Below are 24209 nucleotides of genomic sequence, written 5' to 3'. Positions count from 1 at the left end.
GGCTTCAGCAATCAAGCACCAGCACTGCAGCTGAGAGTAGATAAGAGAGACAAGTAGGCTGATATTTACTTTTACTTTCTGTATGTAGTCACTAAATTCATGATTGCACATTCCCAGAATATTTAGGTGTCTCTATTCTGACCTTTGCTAATTGTTTTTTTTTTTTTTAAAAAAAACCTTCCATGTGGTCTGTAGGAAAATTCCCCATAATTACATTATATCTAAAACTTGGCCTAGCTAGATGCATTGTTATGTGGTGTGAGAAGGAATAATCTGCTTAGCTATAAAATTCCTTCCTGTATGATACATGTATTACTTCATAGATTGAAAGACATTTTTCTGGTTTGCAAACAGAAGACAAACTGTCCTGTAAAATATTTGCCTACATTAAGAGTCATAGTTTTTCCTGGCACCTAAATCTAATTGAATGATGTCCACTAGCTGCAGCTACTTAAAACTCTGAAATAACAGCTTCCCTGATTTCAAAATACTGCTTAGGACCTTTATGCCAGCATCCAGTGCAATTTTGTTAAGACTTTATTTAGTATTCAGTTCTGGATTGTGGTCTTGGGGCTTTTCCTTACATGGAAAATGTTTGTTATACACACAAGCATATACGTGAAAAAAATAGAGAAATATATCAAACTAGAATTCCCCAATTTTTTTATTATTTATTTAAAAAATTGTGTATATTTAGACTGCACAACATGATGTTTTCAAACCCTGGATGTTACTTTTTACTTATCAGCCAAAGCCTTATTATTGGGGATCATTTATTCAAGAAGGTTTTTGATACTGATCCATTCATCCCTTCATTTATTTTTTAAATGTTTATAGATCACCTATGTGTGAACAAGCAGTTTGAAATTCAGAGTTCTTTTACATTGTTGTTTTTTTTTTTTTTTTTTTTTTTTACAAATGTGAGAGACTCTTATGACTAATCTAGGTGTGGAAATGAATGCAGTTATAGTTATATTAATGAACGTCAAGTTTGGGTTCACATTGAGAAGGAATCACGTTGGAGAAAATATCCAGCAATGGTGGTGTGCAAATTGGAAACCTACAACTCACCTTAGCCTCCTGACCCTGCCAGTATTTGTGTCAGGGAGCCAGGGGAAATGGATGTATGCTGATGTTATGGCCAGTGGGTGGGCTTGGATGGGGAAATTCAGAGGATCTCACCTGAGTATACATCAGGGTAGTGACACATGCAAGTAATTCATCCATCTGAATAAATTGATAGGAAACTGTTGACTCAGCCAAAATGGTGGAGTCAGTTGTGTGGTCAGCAAAATCTGAACAACTTGGCAGAGATTTATGTTTCAAAGGACATTATAGACTTCACAGTCATTTAAACTGCCACATTTTATATAGAAATGGCAGTGGAAAAGAGAACAAAGAAAAAGTAAGTAGATGAAATATCTTCTACAGGATGGGGAAAAAGATTTAACAGATGTTGATGTATGCTATTGGTTTCATTTTCTGGAAATTAGGGAGAAAGAACCTTCCAAAGTCATTCTGGCTCCACTCTGAATTCTTCCTGTTTGAAATTTTAATACATCATGGATATGTATCACACTTGGCAATTAATAACATATTGCTTTGTTACAAGCCTCGAGTAGTTCTCATAATTAACTATTTAACTGTTGTGTTGTTATTTACGTTTTTGTCATTGGTATCCACTTTGTCTCTTTAATTGGATTGCAAATTTTTGTACTTACGGGGGCTGTGTCCCAATTTCACTCCCAGCAGCATTTTCCAACTGCCTTCACAGAAGAGGAATTCAGTTAAGTACTTTTTAATTTATGATTTAGTGTTTTTATATAAACTTAAGAGTTTAAGATATATTTGTCAAGTTTCACATAGTTTGTTATTGAAGCTAGCATGTTTCATACATGTTTGAGATTACCTGTGTAAGGAACACACACAAGACAAGGTGCTTGAGATCTTTATGTATAGGAAAATAATTTAATTTTTAATTAAAATTCTACTTAAGTTTCTTTCTTTTTTTTTTTTCTACTTAAGTTTCTTAATAGATATTTAAAAGACACGACAAATAAAATATGCTTAAAAGTAGAAACATAAGGAAAAGATTTGGGCCATTACATGTTAAATATCATTGACAGAATCATTATTTTTTTTTTGGAGATTTTTTATTTGTTCATTTGAGAGACAGCAAAAGAGAGCATGGAAGGAGAGGGAGAAGCAGACTCCCTGCTGAGCAGGGAGCCCGACCTGGGCCTCCATGTGGGGCTCGATCTCTGGACCCTGGGATCATGACCTGAGGCGAAGGCAGACACATGACCAACTGAGTCACCAAGGCACCACAATTTGCAGAATTATTTTTGTTTTGGGTGAAATTTTTGTTAGAAGTATAAGACTACTTATTGTTTTGTTTGGATAACTATATCTTAATATCAATGAATTTGTGGCAGATTCATAAGAATTTCACACATTTGTTAAAAACAATGTAAAGGGGCTCTCTGAATTTCAAAATTGCTTACTCACATATAGATGGTCTATAAACAACTAAAAAACAAATAAAGGGATGAATGGATCAACATCAAAAATCTTTTTGAGTAAATGATTCCCAATTATAAGGTTTTGGCTACTAAGTGAAAGCAACCACTCAGTTCAAAATGTTTACCTCAGTGGAAATTAGAAAGGAACATATCTCTTACATTCATTAATTGTATATGGCATTTGATAATTAAAGTAGAATGTGAGTTTTACAATTATATATTGTTAAAATGGAAATTTTTGAGTATATAAACTATGTACATATATACTGTGCGTGTGTGTGTGTGTGTGTGTGTGTGCTTGTGTGTGTGTGTGTGAGTATGTTGAGTCAGGTATATATATTTCAAATTCTAGTTATATCAGATTTTTCATTGTTTCCTAAACAAGCCATTCATTTTCATGGCTTCAAGTGTCTGATCATGGTTCTTCCTCAGCACTAGATATTTTTCTCCAATTATCTAGCTGGAAAGCTCTCATTTCTCCTCAAAGTCCAGCTCAAATGTCATTTCTTTTCTGAAGACTTTTCTGACCCCCAATAGAGAATTAATGCTTTCTTCGAGTGTATTCCAATATCAAAATTTAAAAGTATCTGATAAAATACTTTTCACTTTGTGTTGTAGTTTCTGTTACATGTCTGCATCTCTCACTGCTCTACAAATTTCTCAAGGACAGGGATGGAAATCTAAGTTGAAATAGAGGATTATAGCATCTGATTAGGATTACTGAACTCAGAAAATGAATATAAATTTTCAACAAAGACAATTTCCAAAGATTGCTTAAAAAGGTTAAAATAACTCATAAAAAAGAAACACAAGAAGCCAATAAACATTTTTAAATGGTTAATCTCACAAAAATCAAATTATTATAAGAAATAAAGTTACAAATTAAAGATCCTTAAAAAAATATAGTAGCTTGGGGATCCCTGGGTGGCTCAGCGGTTTAGCGCCTGCCTTTGGCCCAGGGCGCGATCCTGGGGTCCTGGGATCAAGTCCCGCATCAGGCTCCCTGCATGGAGCCTGCTTCTCCCTCTGTCTGTATCTCTGCCTCTCTCTTTCTCATGAATAAATAAATACAATCTTTAAAAAATATATATAGTAGCTTATGTGGCAAAGCTGTGGGAAATAGGATCTCTCATACCTTCTCAGTAGGAATAAAAATGGCTATAATGCTTCTGGAGGGCATTTTGGTAATAAATATCAAAATGCTATGAATGTGAATTTTTTGTTTCAGAAATTTTATTTCATAAGGAAATAATCATGAACATGCAAAGTATACACATATAGAACTATTTATAATAGAAGAACTTTGGACACACCCCCAATGTCCAAAACTTTGATTAAATTAATATGAGAAATAATATGCAGTCATCAAAGTAGTATTGTAAAAGAATATTTATTAGTATAAAAATTTAAGAAGTATTAAGGGGAAAATTATGAGATGTTATTTGATAATATGAAATACCTTATAACACCTCTCTACCTAACAAGAATTATATAGAAAAAAGTTGGAAGTATTATATTTATATATATTTATATATTTAGTATATAGACTTATATAGTGTATAAGTGTAGTACATATATCTATATGTTTAGTATATATATTTAGTCTGTATTACCTGTAAAATGCAACCGGTAATTCTAGACGGTGCTTTCTAAATTTTGCCAAGTTTATACAATAAACACCATCTCCATCTCTTAATAGAAACACTTTATAAAACTAAAATTGCAGTAAAAATCTCCCAAGTGAATATTAACATGAGATAGTGGAGAGAGCATCCATCCCATTGCTTGAAGGAAGCAGCGAGGTTAAGGGCTAACGTGGCTGCGGAGCTGATGAGCCAGTGGCGGGGCTGAGCCCAAGAACTATCTTGGCTTGGTTAGGAGATTGGCTTATATACAGAGGGGTTGAGCAAATAAGGAAATATATCAGGTCTTTCTAACTGATGATATTCAACTTTTGCATCTTTGGTAGGAATAGAACAGAAATGACACTGAGTTTCCCTCATTCTATCTGTCTGGGGCTTACAACCTCAGTTCATGTCACTAATGGGCATGTTCACATTGCTCACTTGATTAAAGAAGGACTTTCAGGCTTCTTCACAGTGAAGCTATATTCCTTTCTTTGTAACTTAATTAGGATTTGGTGGTGTGGTATGTTCAGACTCTGGCAATATCCCATTCCTTATCAGTCTCTCAATTTGATGAATTAGTGCCAATATGAGTTCCTGAGTTCCTATTTTATTTAATGGGTTGAGTTACCTCTTACTCTCAGGTCTTCATGGTCAAATTATCTCAGATTTTGCCAGTGGAAATCTCTTCAAGCTGATTCTTGGGTTCTTACAGCATGTCCCCACCATTCCCACCATTCTTGGAGCTCTTTCTTACTTTCTGGTAAAACCAGATGTTCAGGCTCATCTGATATTTTCATTGCCCAAACCCTGGAATAAGTCATTTCTGTGGGAAGCTCAGGAGCATATAGTATTCAGAAACCAACGTCTGGCTGCTCGTGTGCTCATTGTAGCATAGACACCGCGGTTCCCATGGCCATCTCAGTGGAAAAAGTAAGGGAACATATGTTAAGTATGTATATACAACTGGTCATATATTTGCACACATCTATATCTATACTTATTTCTATATCTGGCCACATATAATAAAAAGAAAAGGTAAAAGGAAAAAGGAGAGGGGAAAATATGGGAGAAGATAGGATGGAAGGAGAAGAGAGAAATTCAGATATTTTCATCTTGAATCTAAGAAGCATTCATTTCTGGAATTTCCATAAAAAGTAAATCAAGATTCAAGTTTATGTTTAAGAAAAGATTTCATATAATTTTAATTTAGATTCTATGTATATTATACCTGTTTATCAGCACTGAAAATTTCCTCAACTACTTCATTTACTTTTGAAAAAGGATGCTAAACACTTAGGATTCATGCCATTTAGGCAATTTTCCAGAAGTGAAGTTTAATAGATATGTATTACATCTAGTCTATGATATATATCTCTGTTAATTATGTCTATATTTATCAGCTTTACTGATAGCATATTTAATGTGCTTTTTAAATAAAAAGTCAGTGTCCAAGGCATGTTAAAATCATTTGGTTAGCAATTACAGCAAATGACCAACATGTTTTAGTTAGAAAGTTAATTAATTTATTTAATTTTGAAAAAACTCATTGAGTCTAAATATATACCTGGCATTGTTTCAGTATAACACCTAAAATATAAAGGAGTCTAAAAAGATTTTTTGTTTAGTAATATTATGGATATATTTTGTGAATTAATATTCAAGGTAATATTCTTTAAACTGTAAGTCATGATATGAAATTAAAGGGTCTCATTATTTAGTGAATAATAAATTAAATTTAATAAATGGATGAGAATAAAATAAAAAAGAATATGAGCGATTGTACAAATGAAGCATATATATTGCCTTGTGAGTTGAGCTAAATGTATGTGTATGCCTGTGTGAGTCTATTGTATCACTACATAATGTGTTTCTTACTGTTGTTAATCATCAAAATGATTCAAAGTCACAAAATAATTCAAAGAAATAATTCAAAAGATAAAATTTTCCATAAAGTATCTTAGATGAAAGAAACTTCTCAGCATGTAAGTGAGTAACTATCAAGTAGGAAGACAAATTCAATATCACAAATCTACTGAGAGTTATAATAAGAGATAGTCAAAAATTTTTTTTCCTCAGTATTAATGAACCTTATTAAGCATTGCTTATTAAGTATTACTGGAAATAAATGCTCTTTCCCCTCAATTGCTGACTAAGGGACACATCATGTTTTTGCCCTTGGATTGGTGCACTGATGGTATTTCTCATTGCCAATGCAAGCTGCAGAGTGAGCAAAAAAGAATCTAGAACAAAACAATTGCTTTTCTGCAATAACAAAAATATCACTGGGTAAATAGTCCCTATTCAACTGTCCCTAATGAGAAACAAGTACACAATATTAGAGCTCGGAAGACCTGGATTTGCTCTGACTTCTACAGCTCCGCCAGGCCTGACAATTCCAGGGGATACCACTTACATAGAACACAATGTACAGAGAATACATTTTGCAAAACAAGCCTGAGACTGCCATTCTTTTGCCACTGCTGCTGTCGTGGGAGCAAGTTTTCTGAGCCTTCGTTTCCTCAGCTGGAAATGGGAGCAGCAAGTTTATCCTGTTCACAGTCTTTATTCTTTAAACATTATGAGCCATGTTTGCTCATAAAGAAGAAGGAGTCTCTCTTGGTTCCTTCTAAATGCTTTCCATCGTGTCTCTTCCCTGTGTCTGGTGCCTGAAGAAGCCCAGGCTTTGTATGCCGTGTAATACTAACTTAAAGTGGTATCCTTTGATTGTTTTTCTTTTAACAAGACTTTGGAGAACTGAAATGTCTAATATGAATTTTACTGGTGTGTTTTCAATCATCCCACTGGGGAAAAATATGGGAATACAATTCATAATCTCTGGTGAGTATTTTGTGTATCTATTCCCCATCCTTGCCCATTGATCATGGATGGGATTGACAATGGCTTTTCCATCAGTTATTTTATAATCACTTTATTGTGTTACATGGGTATGTTACGTGGCTCTCAAAATGTGTAGATATTTTTGAAGCCAAAGTCCAGTTCAATTTTCCTTCCTTTCTTCCTTCCTTCCTTCCTTCCTCCCTCCCTCCCTCCCTCCCTCCCTCCCTCCCTCCCTCCCTCCCTCCCTTCCTTCCTTCCTTCCTTCCTTCCTTCCTTCCTTCCTTTCTTTCCTTCCTTCCTTTTAGAGGAGAGGTATAAGTAGAGAATGCTCCCACATTTACAAATAGCTCTTGAAAAAAAATAATACCTTAGTTTTATTCAAAATGATAATTTGCTACTCAGATTTTTAAACTTTTTCCTTTAGAATAGCTTTGGATTGACAAAAAAAAAATATTGCAAAGATAGTGTAGAGGGTTCTCCTGTATCCTGCACCCAATGTTTCTTATTAATGTCATATAATAGTATGATGTTTATCAAAATTAATGCACTGATATTGGTACACTATTAAGTGAAGTCCACACTTCATGTTTCCTTGGTCTTAGCCTGCTGTCCTTTTCCTGCTCCAGGGTTCCATCTAGGATGTCACGTAACACTTAGCTGTCATGTCTTTTTAGGCTCCTCTTGGCTGTGACACTTTCCTCATTTTTGATGACTATGGCAATTTTGAGGAGCACTGGTCAGATATTTTACACAATGCTCTTCCATGGGGGTTTTTCTGATATCATGGTTAAATTGAAGGTGTGGGTTTTGGGGAAGAAGGCCATGGTGCTAAAGTACCACGAACATGACTTTTCACTGTCATTGTTGACCTTAATCAACCTGGCTGAGGGGTGTTCGCCAGGTTTTTCCATGGTCACTCACTCTTTTATCCCTCTTTCCATACTGTACTCTCTGAAGGAAGGTTACTATATTCAGACCACACTGAAGGAGAGGGAAATTATGTTCCACCTCCTTGAAGGGGTAGTCTCTGCATACATTATTCAGGATTCTTCTGGATGAGAGATTTATCCCATCTCCCCCATTTACTTATTTACTCAGCTGTTTATTCATGTTCATGAGGATTCATGGATATTTATATTTTTGGTTTCATCGATTTTTAAATTTAAGATCATGTAAAGCTTATCTGATTTAATTTGGACTCCTTGCCAGCTCAACTACTGCCACTCCCCAACACATACCCAAAATTCTAGGCACAAGAAACACTTCTGTGTCCTCCAACATGCTTCTCTGTGTCACACACCTCCGTTCCCACATGCTGTTTTTTTTCATCTGAATGCTTTTGTACACGTTTGGCTCTTGTCCACATCAATCCCTTACCATCTAGTTCATATGACTGCCTGGAAGTCAGATTTTCTTTTTGCTTCCTGACAGTTTATGTAAATATCTATTATGGTATTTGTCACATTATCTAACATTTGCTTACCTATTTATCTTCCTAATGAGATTGCTAAGTCATTGTGGTACTGGCCACTTCTTCCTTCCCTGTCCTTCAATATCTAGTGCCCTGCCTGGCATAGAGAGGGTTCTTAACACTGTTCGAATGGATGGACAAGGAATACAACTTTGCTAGTTAACAGAGTTGATTGTAGAAGCACTCTCGGGGTCCTTTCTAGAGAAAAAAAATGGCACTGCAGATCTCTTGTTAATAGGATATACACTTTGAGTTGCTTTTATCTCCTTGTAATGATGTGTTTATTCTGATCATCCGGAATTTCGTATGCAGTCATCTTTGAAGATCAGGCATTCATGAGATGGCTGGTCAGAGTTAAGGTCATAGTTTTCAGTCCAGAAACAGCCTTTCCTCTCTGTGAGGAGAACGTACCCCCCGGGCAAGGATGGAAACTGGGGTGACCTTGGCCTCATTAGTAGAGTGCCCTAACCAACTGAACTAACCAGCCAGACTACAAAGGCAGCCGCAAAGAAATCTACCAAACACAGAAGTTCACTTTATAACATGAAAACTGCAGGCTGTATTGACACACAAACTGGCCTGATTGTTTTGACTGTCAAGTAGTCAAGAAAGTCAAAAAGTAGTCAAGTTAGCCAACATGCATGTCTGACTCTTCTCTGACTCGACTCTTGAGCATTGATTTGACTGGGGTGTGTTCGTAGAAACAGTCACATTTCCTTTGCCGAAAGAAGATGCTGCTTTTTTTTTCACTGAAACTTAATGTAATAACTGTTACATCATATAAATTCATCTCCTTAAGAATATGTGTCAGACTATCACATCAGTTAAGGAAAATTCTCATCTTTTTTTCTGTTTGAAATTACTGATGGGCTTTTTTGGGTCTAAATTAAGTGAATTCATAGTGCCATCTAGTGCTTCAAGAAAGAATCGTCAGTGCAACTGGGAGAGAAATTTCAAATCCGGCTTTGGCTGTGAACACAATACCCCCAGTTCTCTGTTTAAACCAGTTACTTGGCTGATTCAGGCTAGCATTTTCTGTTTTTGGATTATTATTCACAGTTTATCGGGTATTTGCTTTTTTATGACACTTATTTGTGTGAGAGATCATTGATTCATGTACAGCTTGAAAAGAAACCCCCAAACATAACCAGAAACACATGTGTCCCTTTCCTTTTAAAAGTATTAAGCCTGAAATGAACCCACAAATAAAACCAAACAGTGTTGCATAAGCTAAATGAGGAAAGTTGCCACCTTAGACAAATTAAGTCTTGTCCCACCTAAACAGGGTGGTAAAATAGAAGGACCTGAAGACAGTTACTTTTATTTATTTATTTTTTTGAAGACAGTTATTATTTTATTCTATATACTTCTGAAAATATCTAGTCTCCGAGTGTGTTTGGGATGAAAATCCAGAGAGGAAAATGTTCACTGGAGAGAAAAAGCAAATTACTTTGCTTCTGCTTCGGGAACATAAACCAACCTCAATTTACCAAAAAGTTTTTGCCTTGGTTGCCCTCCCTTCCCGCATGAAATTATTCTGGTATTTTCAGCACTTGATTTAAAATTGAATGAAGGAAGACTCTGGATTTGGAAGCATTTCCGATCAAAGCACAAAATGTGACATATTTACATTATTTTCTCTGTCACTGAAATACAATAACACCTACTTCTCTCCACCTTAAAATTTTTGAAGCCTTGTATGTGTTATTTCATCCCCAAGCAGCACCGTGAAGTAGGATCAGCCCCATGTACGGTGAGCTGCAGGGTTGGCATCCACAATCTGGCTCACATACTCCACGGCATTGCCATAGCTGCAAGTGCCCTAGATCCTTTCTCTTAGTGTGTTCTGAAAGCTTGGATGAAACATTAAGAAAAAGAGTAGGGAAGGGGGGAAGAATTAAGTGCCCTGGGCAGGGAAAGAAGGTGGCCGAAGCTGCGTGCCAGAGAGGCTGTGGAACCTTCTTCATGCAACATGTTACACGAGGCTTTGTAGCCCATATAGTTTTTAAAGAATGGAAAAAGCATTATGAAGATGGTAAAGAATCCATTTTAATGGGATACCCCTAAGTAAAATATTAGTAATTGTCAAACACTTAATTCAAATGGTGAAGAGTTGATGAAAATTCAAGGGGGGACTTCTTTCAACATACCAAGTACCATCCTATGGATTGCCTCTAGTCACACACAATCCATTTTTTCCCTCTTTCTTACCTATTGAGATTCATTTCAGGTAATTCACTTTGGGGGTTTAACATCATTAGAGAAGCAAATCCATGTTTTTAAATAACTAGTTCACAATCAAAAAATACTCAAATAGTATAGACTTAAGAAAAGTGTTTAAACGAAGCTTAATTTTCAGTAGTGTTCTGTTCCAGCCCCGGTCGATCAGCCATTCAGTGTGCTTAGTGAAGAGTAGCTCTATTTTCCTGGATTTTCTAAGAGTTGCTCCTACCTGTCTCTAATTGCCCATCATAGGAGAGGACCCGTTGTAATATTAGGTCGCTATGGATGGAAAAAGATGCTCAAATGCTGAAATATTTATGAGTTAGTCCACCTGCATTATCAACTCATCGTGACTTGTTGGTAAGCAATCGCAGTGCCTCTTGGCTAAAAAAGTGATGCCAGAAGTGGTAAGGCTCCCGCTGACAGCTGTGTCTGGGCCACCGCCAGCTACTTCAGTGCTCCTTGCCCTCGGCAAAGAACTTAGCGAGAGAACAATAAAACATATTGTTGTAAAAACAGTGAAATGTACCCAGTTTGCCAGTTTGCATAATTCTCTGCAGCTACCCATGATACAGGTAGCTATGGGCAGACCTTGCAGGTCGCCAGCCTTACTGGCTTTGAACAAAAGTGTTTTGTTTCAGGCCATTCCATTGGGTGGGCTCCTGTGGGTATTTTAAGGAAGGTTGGAGAAAGAGGGGTTTTGTTTTGTTTTGATTTGCCTTGTTTTTTTTTTTTTTCCTTCTTTTTTAATAACAACAAATCATGAATTAATTTGCCCCCCACAAAACCTAAACCAAAGACAAAAAGCCTTTGGGAATCCTCTTTGAAAGAAGCTGGCAGCCAGGAGGAAGAAAATATTTGCCACTGCAGTTAGAACACATTTGTTTGACTGCATTGAGGTTTTATCATCCACCAAAAGCCCCTGTTTGATTTAGCGGTTGTGTTTTGTGGCACAAAGCAAGGTCTGTCCACACTCTGTGGGCCAGCCCTCCTGCCCGGAGCCTCACTCCACCAGCACAGCATAAACTTGCATTCACAGTGCAACCCACGGAACACCTTGACTGTGCTGGCAGGAAAAATGAGCTGGTGTCAAATGAGTTCCAACCACAAGAAATTAGACAGAAAGAACTTGCCATCCACCCTGGGGTAATACGGTGACCATTTCTGTATATCTCTGGAACAAAGAGCAAGAGTTATTTGAAATTGCATTTTCCTGCTTTCCTGAAAATATCAACATTCCTTTTCATCTAACCTTTAGCAGTGCATTATGAAACCCAACCTTGGCACTGAAGATGTAAAACTCTATTATAGGGGCACAAGGGTGGCTCACTCGGTTGAGCGTGAGACTCTTGGTTTCCGCTCCAGTCATGATCTCTCGGGCCGTGATCCCCTGGGTTGCGACACTGAGCCCCTTTCTGGAGCTCCCCGTTAGTGGGCAGTCTGCTTGAAGGTTCTCTTCCTCTGCCCCTCCCACCGCTGAAGCTCACTGGCTTTCTCTTCCAAATAAATAAATCTTTTCAAAAATGTTATAAATAAATAAATAAATAAATAAATAAATAAATAAATAAATAAAGGAAACTATGATATTTATGTGATTTTAGCCTTTGTGCGTAGATTCTGGAAATCATTTATCTTTGCATCACCTGGAAGTTAGCACAGAGCCTTGGATGCAGTCTCTGTTGAAAGGTTTATTTGTTGAATGAATGAATTTACAAAATACTCTAGCAATATAGTAAAGAGACATTTCAAGATTAAAGTGAAGACAGTAAGGTTAATATTGATCAAATTCATTTTAGAATTAGCATAACATAGTTAAGTGTGATTTGTGTAAGTATCATCATGAGCACCCAACCAAGTTTTATGCCTGTACCTACCTGGCTATCTGTTCTTCCTCAATCATTTTAGTTTTTCTATAAACAATCAGAAATGAAAAAAAAATCAGAAATGGCCAGCTCTCTGCATTTTTTTTAGAAGATGGTACTTCACTGTTCATTTTATTACAGAACAGAATTTTATTTTAAAAGTAGGCAATAAAATATATCTTTTTCAAAGGAAATTAAAAATCAACATTGGTTTATGGCTGTGTTCAAGAAACTTATTTTTGTGTGTGCTTCTATAGCTTATAAATAAGTTAGCGTGCGATGGTAAAATAGCAAATTCAGATGAATTAATGCAGACTGCCTTAACTATAACTGCTGCAGGTGTAAGAAACCTTCAGTGGTACAAAAATAATCATGTTTTCCTCCCTCCTCCTCCATCCCTCCCTCTCTCCCTCCCTTCCTTCCTCTCTCTATCTCTCTTTCTTCCTTCTCTTTCTTTCTGTTTTGTACTGAGGGATTTACGGAGGGAACATTAATCCAGAAGTTGTTCTCTTCCTATTGTAATTCATGGCAACATATAAAATCCTGCTTAAAATAGTAGTTTGTGGAGAGATCATTCCCAGTGCGTGTTTGGAAGAGTGTGTCATCCTTTCAGGTTTCCACATGTGTGTAGATCCCTGCAGTAGAATGTAGAAAAACAAAGATAAAAAGCTAAAGTTATGGAAATACCATGGCTGAAGAATGCTGATGATTGCAGATGGCAAGACTGATAGCACATCCAAATAGACAGGGCAAGGCATCCAGTTGAGACGAAACGAGTTCTTTGGCATAAAACACAGAAGAACAGAACGTGTACACAATCCTGCACACATGCACACGCAGAGGCAATGGAAGCACCTGGATAGGACCGAGACCAAAGCACTTTTTGTAAATACACGTGGCTAAGAGCCTCACCTCATTGAGGAAGGATTGGCATCTGCGACTAGCACCACCTTGGAGTTCTAGCTGGACAGTTAAATAAAAAACAATGACTTTTTGTTGGTCTTTGAACATACATTTAAACTTATCCTTTAGTAAACGTGAATTTAGTTGTTCTGTACAAAACTGTTATAAAATTTCCAAATCTGATAAAGAATAAAAACTAAAGTCTAGGTGTACGGTTAAAAAAGGATACCCATTCTAGTAGGATCCAACTGAAACTTTAGTCAAGACTCTTGCACCCAACGTGGGAAAGCCAGTTAACCAGTGCCCGCTGGTGGCTCTGTATGTGCCATTTTTTGCAAAGCAGTATACATCCATCTACATCACTGACATCCCTAGGATTTTCCTCCTTCTCCTGGCTCTCGATCATTGCCCTGCCTTGGGCTCAGGTCTTCTTGTCTTTCATTTGTTATAATATAATAGGAATTCCCATAAGCTTGAAGATCTGTGGTACCTCCAACTCAAATTTATGCTTAAGTTCCTTTCTCATGTTCCCTTACAGTCTCCCATATTTTTGCTCATTATGGACATTTCTCTTCATCACTCAAGAGCCACTCTTTCATATCTTCTTGTTATTTCTTCTAACAGATATTCAGCTTTTCAGTGAAGAGGAAGAAACATGAATGCATATTAAAAAATACATGAGTTTGAATACTAACTTTTCTCCTTACTATGAAACTATGATATGCTTCTTCAGTTTTCTTACAGGTAAAATGAAGATACTAATACCTATGCTACAATCTGGTTTCAAAATTAAATTAGAAAGCGGATTATACAGTGGTCCTGTGCTGGTACTGGACAGAGAGAAATTTCCAAGTAAATGCTAGTTTCTTTATAGCAGAAGCATCCTACCCACATGATATTTTGTTGACCCTGGGCTGAATTAGTTACATGAATCCCATTCATTACTCATTGTGAGAGAAAGGAAAAAAGACCCAAAACACAGGAGTATGGTTTGTCAACTACGTTGGTGGTCATCCTTTGATACAACAACAAAGGAGGACTGTGTGCTGTAGATCAACTCTGAGAGGAGACTTCAGGGAATATTGTGATTACGGAAGAATTAGGGAATTCTTGCAAAGGATGAATTTACCTTGGCATTAAGAAGAATTGTAACCAAGGAAATAGACTCAAGAGAACATTGGTAAATTCTTAACTCTATATAGGAAGATCATATTCTATTCCTTAAAATACTCTCTGGGTTAGATGAGAAGCAGGCAGTGGATAGTTTAAAAGTAATATAGCACAAGAATACATTTTTATAAATTGTTTTAGAGATTGGTATTACTGTCACCTGTCCTCTTTTATATCTGTGATATTGTGATTTATAAACTAGAAATATATGTTTGGTCTTCATTTTCCTTTCTGGCACAGGGCCCCTGAAACCCTTGAAATTTCCTAAGTGATGAGAGTGACAAATGTGCCCTTGGTTATGTTAATGTGACTTTTGGAATGTGCCTGGGTCACCTAAAGGTAGGGGGATGGTCGCCAGAAAAGCCAACCATATAATTAGAGGATTGGACTTTCAGGTCTCCCCCTGCTTTGGGAAGGTGAGAGGCGCTGGAAGTTCAATCAATCTCCAGTAGCCAGTGATTTAATCAATCATGCCTTTGTAAGGAAGCTTCCATAAAAACCTAAAAGACAACAGTAAAATGTTCTCTTGCATTAAATTGAAGACATCTAAAAAAAAAAAAAATGAAGACATCTGTTTAATAAAAAAAAGAGAGAAAGAAAGAAAGAAAGAAAGAAAGAAAGAAAGAAAGAAAGAAAGAAAGAAAGAAAGAAAGAAAGAAAATGTAGGAAAGGTACTTAGAGCTGTTAGTTTCTAAGTACACAACAACCTAGACAAGGCATCTTAATCTCCATCAAGAACAAAAAAATAATAATGATTTTTGTCATGCTGTTAAATCCATCATTAAAATAGAATGTAGCATCTTTCATATGGTAGGAACCAAAAAGGAAACTTTCCTTTAATTCCCTTTTTACTTACTTTATGGTAAGTAGCAGGGGGAAAAAATGCATTTATAGCTCATTTCTAGGCAAAATTGTGAAGCTAACGACCAACCTATTTCTACCTATGTGCCGTCTCTTTATTTCACTAGAAATGGGAATCATGGCCTCTTGAAAAGAAAAAAAAAGTCACCATTCTGCATTTAGCTATATACATATTTTGAATTTCTGTATTTTTTTTGTTTGTATTGTAAAAAATTCACATAATAAACAATGTTGTGATAAAAAAAACCCTAAAAGACGAGGTTTGGAGCTTCTGGGGTTGGTGAGGGGTGCTGGGAGAACAGCATAGTCAGAGAGGGCATGGAAGTTTCCTATATGGTGCCCTTTGCATCTTTTCTGTCTGGATGTTCTTGAGTTATATCCTTTTATAATAAACCTGGAATCTGGTAAGTAAAATGTTTTACTGAGTTCTGTGAGCTGCTCTAGCAGAGGAATTGAACCCAAGAAGGGGGTTGTAGGAACCTCTAGCCTATAGATGGTTGCTCAGAAGCACAGGTGATGACCTGGAATTGTGACTGGTGGTCTGAAGTGTGTGTGAGAAGGTGAAGGATGGGGGAGCAGACTTGTAGGACTGAGCCCCGAACCTGTGGGCCCCGATGCTATCTACAGGTAGATACTGTTGTAATTTTTTTATTTTTATTTTTTATTTTTTTTAATAAATTTATGTTTTATTGGTGTTCAATTTGCCAAGATAGTGTTGTAATTGAGTTGAATTGTAAGACACTTTACTGGTGTTCAACAATTGTTTGGTGGTATGGGATATAGGAAACCATCCCACCTACACACACACACACACACACACACACACTTTGGAATTGAAGCAAGGCATTTAGTATTTCTGTCTAGAACAAAATAAAACAAAAATATTGCTATTTCTCCAAAGATGAGATATTGGTAAACACTAATATATCCTCTCACATTATATTCACTAAGGGTTTTTCTTGGAGAGCTAACCAACTGCATCTATGCCATAATATAATATTTGAAATATAAAGATAAATTTCTCCAATATTTTCTTTTACTTTTTGGCCTTTCATGGACTCAATAGCTAGATATGCATTGCCTCAAGGAAAAAGTAAAGCAACAGAAAGATCTTAACATTGAATTTTTTGGCTGGCTGTTGAGTTTACAAAGCAGAGACCGTAGACAGAAACTGATGGGACTCGAGAAACCAAATATACAATAGACTCTGGAGAGTACATGATGTAAGTTCCGCGCGTATCACCAGGTATGGACAGGGTGCCTCAGGGAGGGACAAAGAGAAACTAAGAGGCGGACATTGATACTGTGGGTCTTTGAGAAAGGAGGAGTGCCCTGTACCTCGTGCAAGTGTTGGCTGATTTCCCAGATCAGGGCAAAAATATCCCAGAAGGGGTCTGGAGGAGTCTAACTGTAGAGACTTTGGTTGCTCCCTTCCCAGGTGGAGCTCTGTGCACAAGAAGACTCTGGACAGGAAATGGCTCTGTGTACAGGAAGACCCAGGACAGGAGTGGCTCTGTGTACAGGAAGACCCTGGGCAGGAAGTGGCTCCAGGATGTGTCCAGGGTCTTGATCACCTCATGGAGTTCCCAGTGTCCTGAGTGTTAAAGATCAGTGAAATAAAATGTGTATGAACAATGGCCTTGGGTAGCACCATACCCAAGCTTACCATGCCTCTTAGGGCATGCGGGAGCAGACGATTTTCATGCTTTCATGCAGAAGATTAGAGCAGCAGGCAGAGTAGGCTCTAGAGCCACCAAGGGGAGCATAAACAAGAAATGACTCAGTAGGAACTCTTGTGGGTTCCTGAGGAACAGATGCAAATGCAATCAATTTGAGGGATGTTCTTCCCCCCACTGCCTGGACACTGGAGAAAACTTAGCTTTAACTTCAGGGAAAAGGGAGCACCCCAGGTTGACTGAGATTCAGATGCTGTTAGGAAGACAGGTGACTAGGGGCACCTGGGGGGCTCAGTCAGTTAAGCGTCTGCCTTCAGCTCAGGTCATGATCCCAGGGCCCTGGGATGGAGCCCCACATCTGGCTCCCTGCTCAGCAGGGGGTCTGTTCTTCCCTCCCTCTGCCTGCCACTCCCCCTGCTTGTGCTCTGTCCCTATTAGATAAATAGATAGATAGATGATAGATAGATAGATAGATAGATAGATAGATAGATAGATAGAGGAAGACAGGTGGTTTACATTAAATTTACATTGGATTGGAGAAAAATAGAAGTGTTTTTTTTTTCTTTGCACACGTTGAGAGCTGAAATAGTTACCTGCAATTCTGTATAACCTCTATAAAAGAAGAAAGATCTGGAAAATATTCCTTTTATAAATATAAGCATTAGGTTCATTTGATGGCTGACTTTATTTCTGGACATTGCAGGTTGAATTGGAGTGACCTCACCACAGATTTAAAAGGTGTAAGCAGGCGTAGTGTTGTTCTGTGTAACCTTGGGCAAGTTTCCTAACCTTATTATTGGTTCCCTAATAATCTACAAAATGGGAATATCAATGATTTCTAGTTCATAAGATTGTGGGGAAGATTAAATTAGCTATCATATAAAGAGTGTGCATAGTGACTAGGATATTTTAAGAGCTCACTAAAAGTTAGCCAAAATAAATACCTTAAATGTGATTTTAAGAATGTGATTTTTGAGAAGAGGTGCCTATGAAGAAAGATACTTAGGGTTTAAAGTTAAAACCTCATGAAGTTGACTTAGGATCTATGGATGCATTTAATAACGTTGGTGCTTTTGCAAGGCCCATAGTACCTAACATGAACGAGAGTCATATGTGTACGGTTACATCAAATATTTATAGTATTCTCTCTCATCTCTGATGCTTTTCCAACATTTTGCATATCGTCAATCAATATTCACAGCTTCTTTTTCATGCACAGTTCAATATTTTCAATACTTTTTGTGTGCATTAATAGAAAATTTTAAAAAAGTGTCAATATGTTCTCAGCAGCTAGAATTTCAGGATGCACACGTGAAAAAGTGATTGTAATGCATTATGGGATTTGGGATAAAAAGTAGAACTGGTGTCAGTCCACCTTCGCACTATCCTGTCATATCCCTCTTTGTCTCTGTCTTGTCTCTCTGTCTCTCTCACAGTCCAGCCACACTAGTCTTATTTCAATCACTCAATCAAGGTATTCTTACCCCTGACCCCAGGACCTTTGCACTTGCTTGTTGTTCCCAGGTCTTTGCCTTTCCTTACCACTCTAGCTAAGTAGCTCTTCTCAACCTCCCACTTACACTGTTTCCTGTCTTATAGTCCGTGTAGTTCTTATTACTAGCTGAAATTACCCTATTTGTTCAGCCTCCTCCTACCCCCTGGGCATCCCCAGGATGTTAGTCTCTGGAGATCAGGGACTTGGCTATCTCCCTGTCTTAAGCAGTGCCTGCCTCAAGTCTTCATCCTGGCTGAACGGCAGAGGGGATGAGAAATGATACACATTTAGTGTCCATCATCCTTCAACAAAATCATTACCAATATCAGAGGTAAATGAAAATATAACCTGCCTTTCTCCAGGGAATTTTGGAGAATAAGAGAACATTTACTTCTCTGACAAGGAGATAAGTAAAAACACTATCTATACCTACAGGAACCGGCAGGAAAAAGATCCTGGTTGCATACTGGGCGAGAGGAAGCAACACCAAACATCCACTGACGTGATTTGTTTGGTAGGTATTTTTATTTATTTTTAAATTTTTTTGGTATGTATTTTTATTTTATTTTATTATTTTATTTTATTTATTATTTATTATTAATTAATTAATTTATTTATTTATTTATTTATTTTTGGTATGTATTTTTAAATAGACAAAACTTTGTTCTTCAGGAGAAGTGAAGAAGCCAGAGGTGGTACCTCAAACCTATCTGATACCTACCCTTCCCCCACTTCCCAACCCGGGTGGGTTGGGTTAATGCTCCTCATCTGTCCTAACACAATGGATGGGAATATTTTCACGGTTACTCTGTCTGTAGCGCATAACCCGGGAGTCCTGTTCTCTCCTGCATCTGTCCTAGACACCCAGCCCTGTCTCTTATACACATTTGCTTTCCTAGAGTCAAACATGAGGCCTGAGCAAAGCAGAGAACTGGCAGTTGTTTCCTGACAATTCCTTTGTGCAACAGAAAAAGGACCGTCTGTGCGTGAGGGACTGTGGCAATTGCAGAGAATAACCCTGCAAAGAAGAGAGGCCGTGGTTCCTATACCCACGGGATGACGAGAGTGCGTCCTGAACACAGGCTAAATTTGTTTAACAGTGATAGTGATAACATGGACAAAGTCACAGGTCATCTCCGACTGTTAGATTAGCAATAAGTAGTCTGGCAAAGGAGCTGGAGGAGAGTGAGAAGAAGGGCCTCTGTCTGATTGCAGAGACCGACATTATCCTGGACGAGACAATCATTTCTAACAGATTTTGGTTAACCCTAGCTATCAAGTAGGAATTTTAAGTTATAGTGTGACACCTCTTACAGCTAAATGTATAGTGTCAAACGAAGCAATATGACTAATGTTATCAGAAAATTATTTTCTCGAAGTATAAAAATTCTGCTGCTGTTTTCTGAAATAGCAGAAGGTTCTAAATACCTCCAGGGAAAGATGTGGCCCATAGAAAAAATAATACCAGAAAGAAAAGCCAAAACTGCAGTGTCATTTGAGAGCTACCTAGAGCTCTCCTCTTCTCTTATACGTCTTTCCTGTATTTGCCAAGAAGCAGACCACCCTATTAGTCTAACACAGGGCTTTAATTATACATAAGAGTTTGAATTTGATTATTCGTGAATTCATTTAACAAATATTTACTGAAGACCTACTTTGTGCCTGACACTATTCTACACTCTAGGAATAACAGAAACAGTGGAAGGAAGGCAGACAATGCCAGTGAGCATAGAAGTGATAAAGACAATTTTATTTTATTTTTTATTTTTTATTTTTTTTGATAAAGACAATTTTTTTTGATAAAGACAATTTTAAATAATAAAACAATATTGGAAAATAAAACAAGGTGGTAGGAGATGGGAGCTACTTCAGATGGGATGGTCAAGAACATCTCCTTGACATGGAGATTTAAGAAAGGAATAGTCTGTGTATTTGAAAAGTTAGGGAAATAGGAGAAAAATCAATATGTGTGTAAGAATGGGCTACCTATGGTAGTGGTATGTTTATGTAAGAAAAGGTCAGCATAGATCTCCCTAACAGTCTTAGCACATCTTTAACAAGGAAGAATGGCACTGCCCCAAATATAGTAAGCTAACAATTGCCCTGGAATTCCTCATGTGATCAATTCTTATAAGTGCTACACTGATTATTAACAATATTTCAAAGTTGTATTTACTAGAATTTTACAGTAATGGTGTTTGGATCGTGTATCATAACCAGCGTTACCATCCCTTGGGGGAAATTTCCTAGGGTTTGAATTGTCATATTCTATTAGCAAAATGATGGACAATAAAAGAAGAAAGCAAGGCAGCTTTATACTAACTAAATAATATATGTGTGTCTGATGTTGATAGGTCAGATACTTGCATAGGTCAAGAAATTAGTTTCTCAAAAAATGTTTACTGGTTTTATTTTACAGGCAAGGTGCTATCCTACATACTGAGAGTAGAAGCCCGCCTTCAACCGTCTTACAGTCTACTTGGAGCAGCGAATGCGCACATGCACATGCACACACACATACCTTGCAACGTAATTGTGTGTAATTAATAACGCACCAGCAATGTCTCTAGAAAATGTATAGATATAACAAGTAATTTAATTTAGACACAGATTTATATTGTCCAAGCACCATTCTCATGGAGAATTCCTTTTCTGGTTTTCCTATTCTATGGACTAAACTTTTGTCTAAAATTGTAGCAACTGAGGCCCATCTATTTCAGGGATGGATCTATAAGTTAACATAAAGATTAACAAATAAATTAATAAACAAATTAATTTAAAAAGATTAATTATGACTCTCATAGTGTGAAATCAAATTTATACAGTTTACCAAACAACTCACTTAGGCAACAAATATGTATAGGCAGTGTGGTCTTGATGGTAACAAACAATACATCCTCACCCCAACTTGGTGACGTCCATAGTTCATGGTGGTCATTTTCTCTGTTCTGATATTGGTAGAAGCATTTTCTTTTAGATCTTTGATTCTGACTATTATTCTACATTATTTCATCTCCTGTGCTCTGTGTATCACACACAGCGTGGTGGGTAAGACCATAGACATGGGAGTTAGATCAGCTGGGTTTGAATACGGCTGTCCTCACTGTGTAGTTGTGAGACTGTTGCTAAACCTATAAGCTTTCGTTTACACACATTCCACGTAGTTAACATTACAATAAAGTTGCTTATTATACTGTAGTGGGATGAATGGTGGTCTCCAAAAAAAAATACTTCCACATCCTAATCTCTGGAACCTATGAATATTACTTTATTTGGAAAAAAGGATCCTTGCAGATGTAATTAAACTAAGGATCTTGAGATGGATCATCTTGGGTTGGACCCTCAATCCAATGGTGTGCTTATAAAACATGGAAGAAAGATCCAAACAGTAGAGGAGAAAGTGATGCGAAGAAAGAGGCAGAGGTAGCAGTAAGGTGGCCACAACCCATGGCAGCCATGGAAAGTGCCAGCCAGCAGGAGCTGAAAGAGGCAGGGAGGATCTCCCTGGAGTCTCCCGTCCTGCTGGGAGTACAGCCTATGGAAATCTTGACTGCATATTCCTGCGCTCCAGAATTGTAAGAAAATAAATTTCTGGGTGTTTAAGCCATGTGGCTTGTGACCATTTGTTGCTCAGACTCAGGAAACTTCTATGAGTACCTGCATCAGAAATTTATTGTGGGGATCCTTGGGTGGCTCAGCGGTTGGCACCTGAGGCGTGATCCTGGATACCTGGGATCGAGTCCCACGTTGGGCTCTCTGCATGGAGCCTGCTTCTCCCTCTGCCTGTGTCTCTGCCTCTCTCTCTCTGTGTGTCTCTCATGAATAAATAAATAAAATCTTAAAAAAAAGAAGAAATTTGCTGTGAGGATATAAACCATGGTACAATGCCTGAACTCATTGAGTTCAATTTGACTGTCATTGTTATTGGAACAATCATTTTCTGTAGTGAGGTCTGTTGTTTTTCGTGCCTGGCACTCATTCTTCTAACTTCTTAACATCACCTTGACTTTCTTTTGGGGGAACTACTGATTTTTCATCTTGAATGAATGATACATGGACACAAAATGATTGATACCAGTTCACCTACATGTCCTAAAGTGACTTCATTTTCTCTTGCCATCACACCTCAAGATATCTCATCTCTTGACTTTTACTCCATTTGCTGAGTTGCACCAGACATAGACTTTTTCTCTCAAGTTAAACTTGTGTGCGGTATATATAGGTAGTTACTGGAAAGTATGTACGCAGCGAGTGCCACATGGTCAGAGCTAGGTAAAATAAAAGCTATTAATATTATTTCTGGTCTTGCTCTCTAGCTAATTTTGAGTCTAGTTTTTAAATTGCTTATTAGATATTTCCACTTGGCTGTTTTGAGATGGTTTCACTCTCAGTACGTGTGAAGTACAGCTATCTTCCTCAAAAGCTCTATTTTTAGATTCTCCTTTCCTGATAATTACATTAATTTTTTTCTTCTTCAAGTTCTCTTTTAGCCATCTTTAACTTATTTCTATCTGTCATGACTAATAACGTATTAAGGCCACACAATATTACTCAAAATTCTTCAACATCTTTCCTTTTTTTCTCTTAATACTCAGTCTAGTTCTGATTTCCAATCTTTTGTAGTGAGATTAAGATAAATATTTAGCTGAATGAAAGATTTTTCCCCATGCTTTATTTCCCACTCTCTTCAGACTCCTGAAGAGAATTCTTTATTAAATAGTATTTTCATTCATGATATTTTTCTACTAAAAATAATAATTCCACTTATCTAACAGTACATGACAAAATAATGGATCTAACAGTTATATAGTGGACCATTTGTAGTTATTGACAATGTGTGGATATATATGAGGTAAAAACAGAAGGTACAAAACTGTGTTGGGAATATGATCTCAATTTTGTTAAGTCCTGGCACTCATCTAGGAAAAGGCCAATGAAATATGTTCAAATGAAAATAACAGTTATCTTTCACTAAGATCAATTAATTTGATTTCCTTGTTATTTTCCCTCTGACTTCTCTGCAGTGGGTGTGTAAAGTTTTATGATTAGAAGTAGGCCTATTATAAATTTAAGGCACATATTTAATGGTTATTCATAGTATGTAATAAAATTGGACATAAAAAATTTTCTAATATCTATCATTTCAAAGTTCCTTTGAATTTGGCAGCAATGATGAAGCTTATCTAAACCACGAGAACCAGAATTGAATATAGTGGAACTGTATAAAATTTAAACTATACCTAATTTGAACCAGGATTTGACAATTATTTTACATGTTGCTTTTGCAGCTTTTTTTTAAAAATACAAAGTCTTTATTAAATTTTTAAGATGAGATTCTGGAAAATCATTGGTTTGCAACAGTCCTGAGCATGGGATTGTTTCTCAGTATGTCAAGTTGTAGTGAACAAAAATTCACAAGTCATGATAATCTCATGTGCAATACATCAGTGGGCTGATTCTCTGAAAGTAGTCAGTTGGTTTAGCAAATAATTGTTCAGTCAATCTCGTTCTGAAACTCCTGTTGAAGCAAATGTCCTGAAAACATATTCGATTATGCACT

The 24209-nt window shown here is 37.1% G+C and overlaps 1 long non-coding RNA gene across 1 annotated transcript in view; it reads left to right on the top strand.

Moving 5' to 3' along the window:
* The window catches only part of LOC119872654, a 64122-nt gene extending 41943 nt beyond the window's left edge, over nucleotides 1-22179 (top strand). The window contains exons 3-4 of the long non-coding RNA XR_005361565.1: nucleotides 19085-19163; nucleotides 21069-22179. This is a non-coding gene — a long non-coding RNA (uncharacterized LOC119872654). The remainder of the gene's footprint in view (nucleotides 1-19084; nucleotides 19164-21068) is intronic.
* Nucleotides 22180-24209: the final 2030 nt, after the last annotated feature.

This window comes from Canis lupus, chromosome 7 (assembly GCF_011100685.1).
Source record: "Canis lupus familiaris isolate Mischka breed German Shepherd chromosome 7, alternate assembly UU_Cfam_GSD_1.0, whole genome shotgun sequence".
In the NCBI taxonomy this organism is placed as follows: Eukaryota; Metazoa; Chordata; class Mammalia; order Carnivora; family Canidae; genus Canis; species Canis lupus.
The sequence above is the reverse complement of the archived record's forward strand: the minus strand, read 5'-3'. Positions and strand labels throughout refer to the sequence as shown.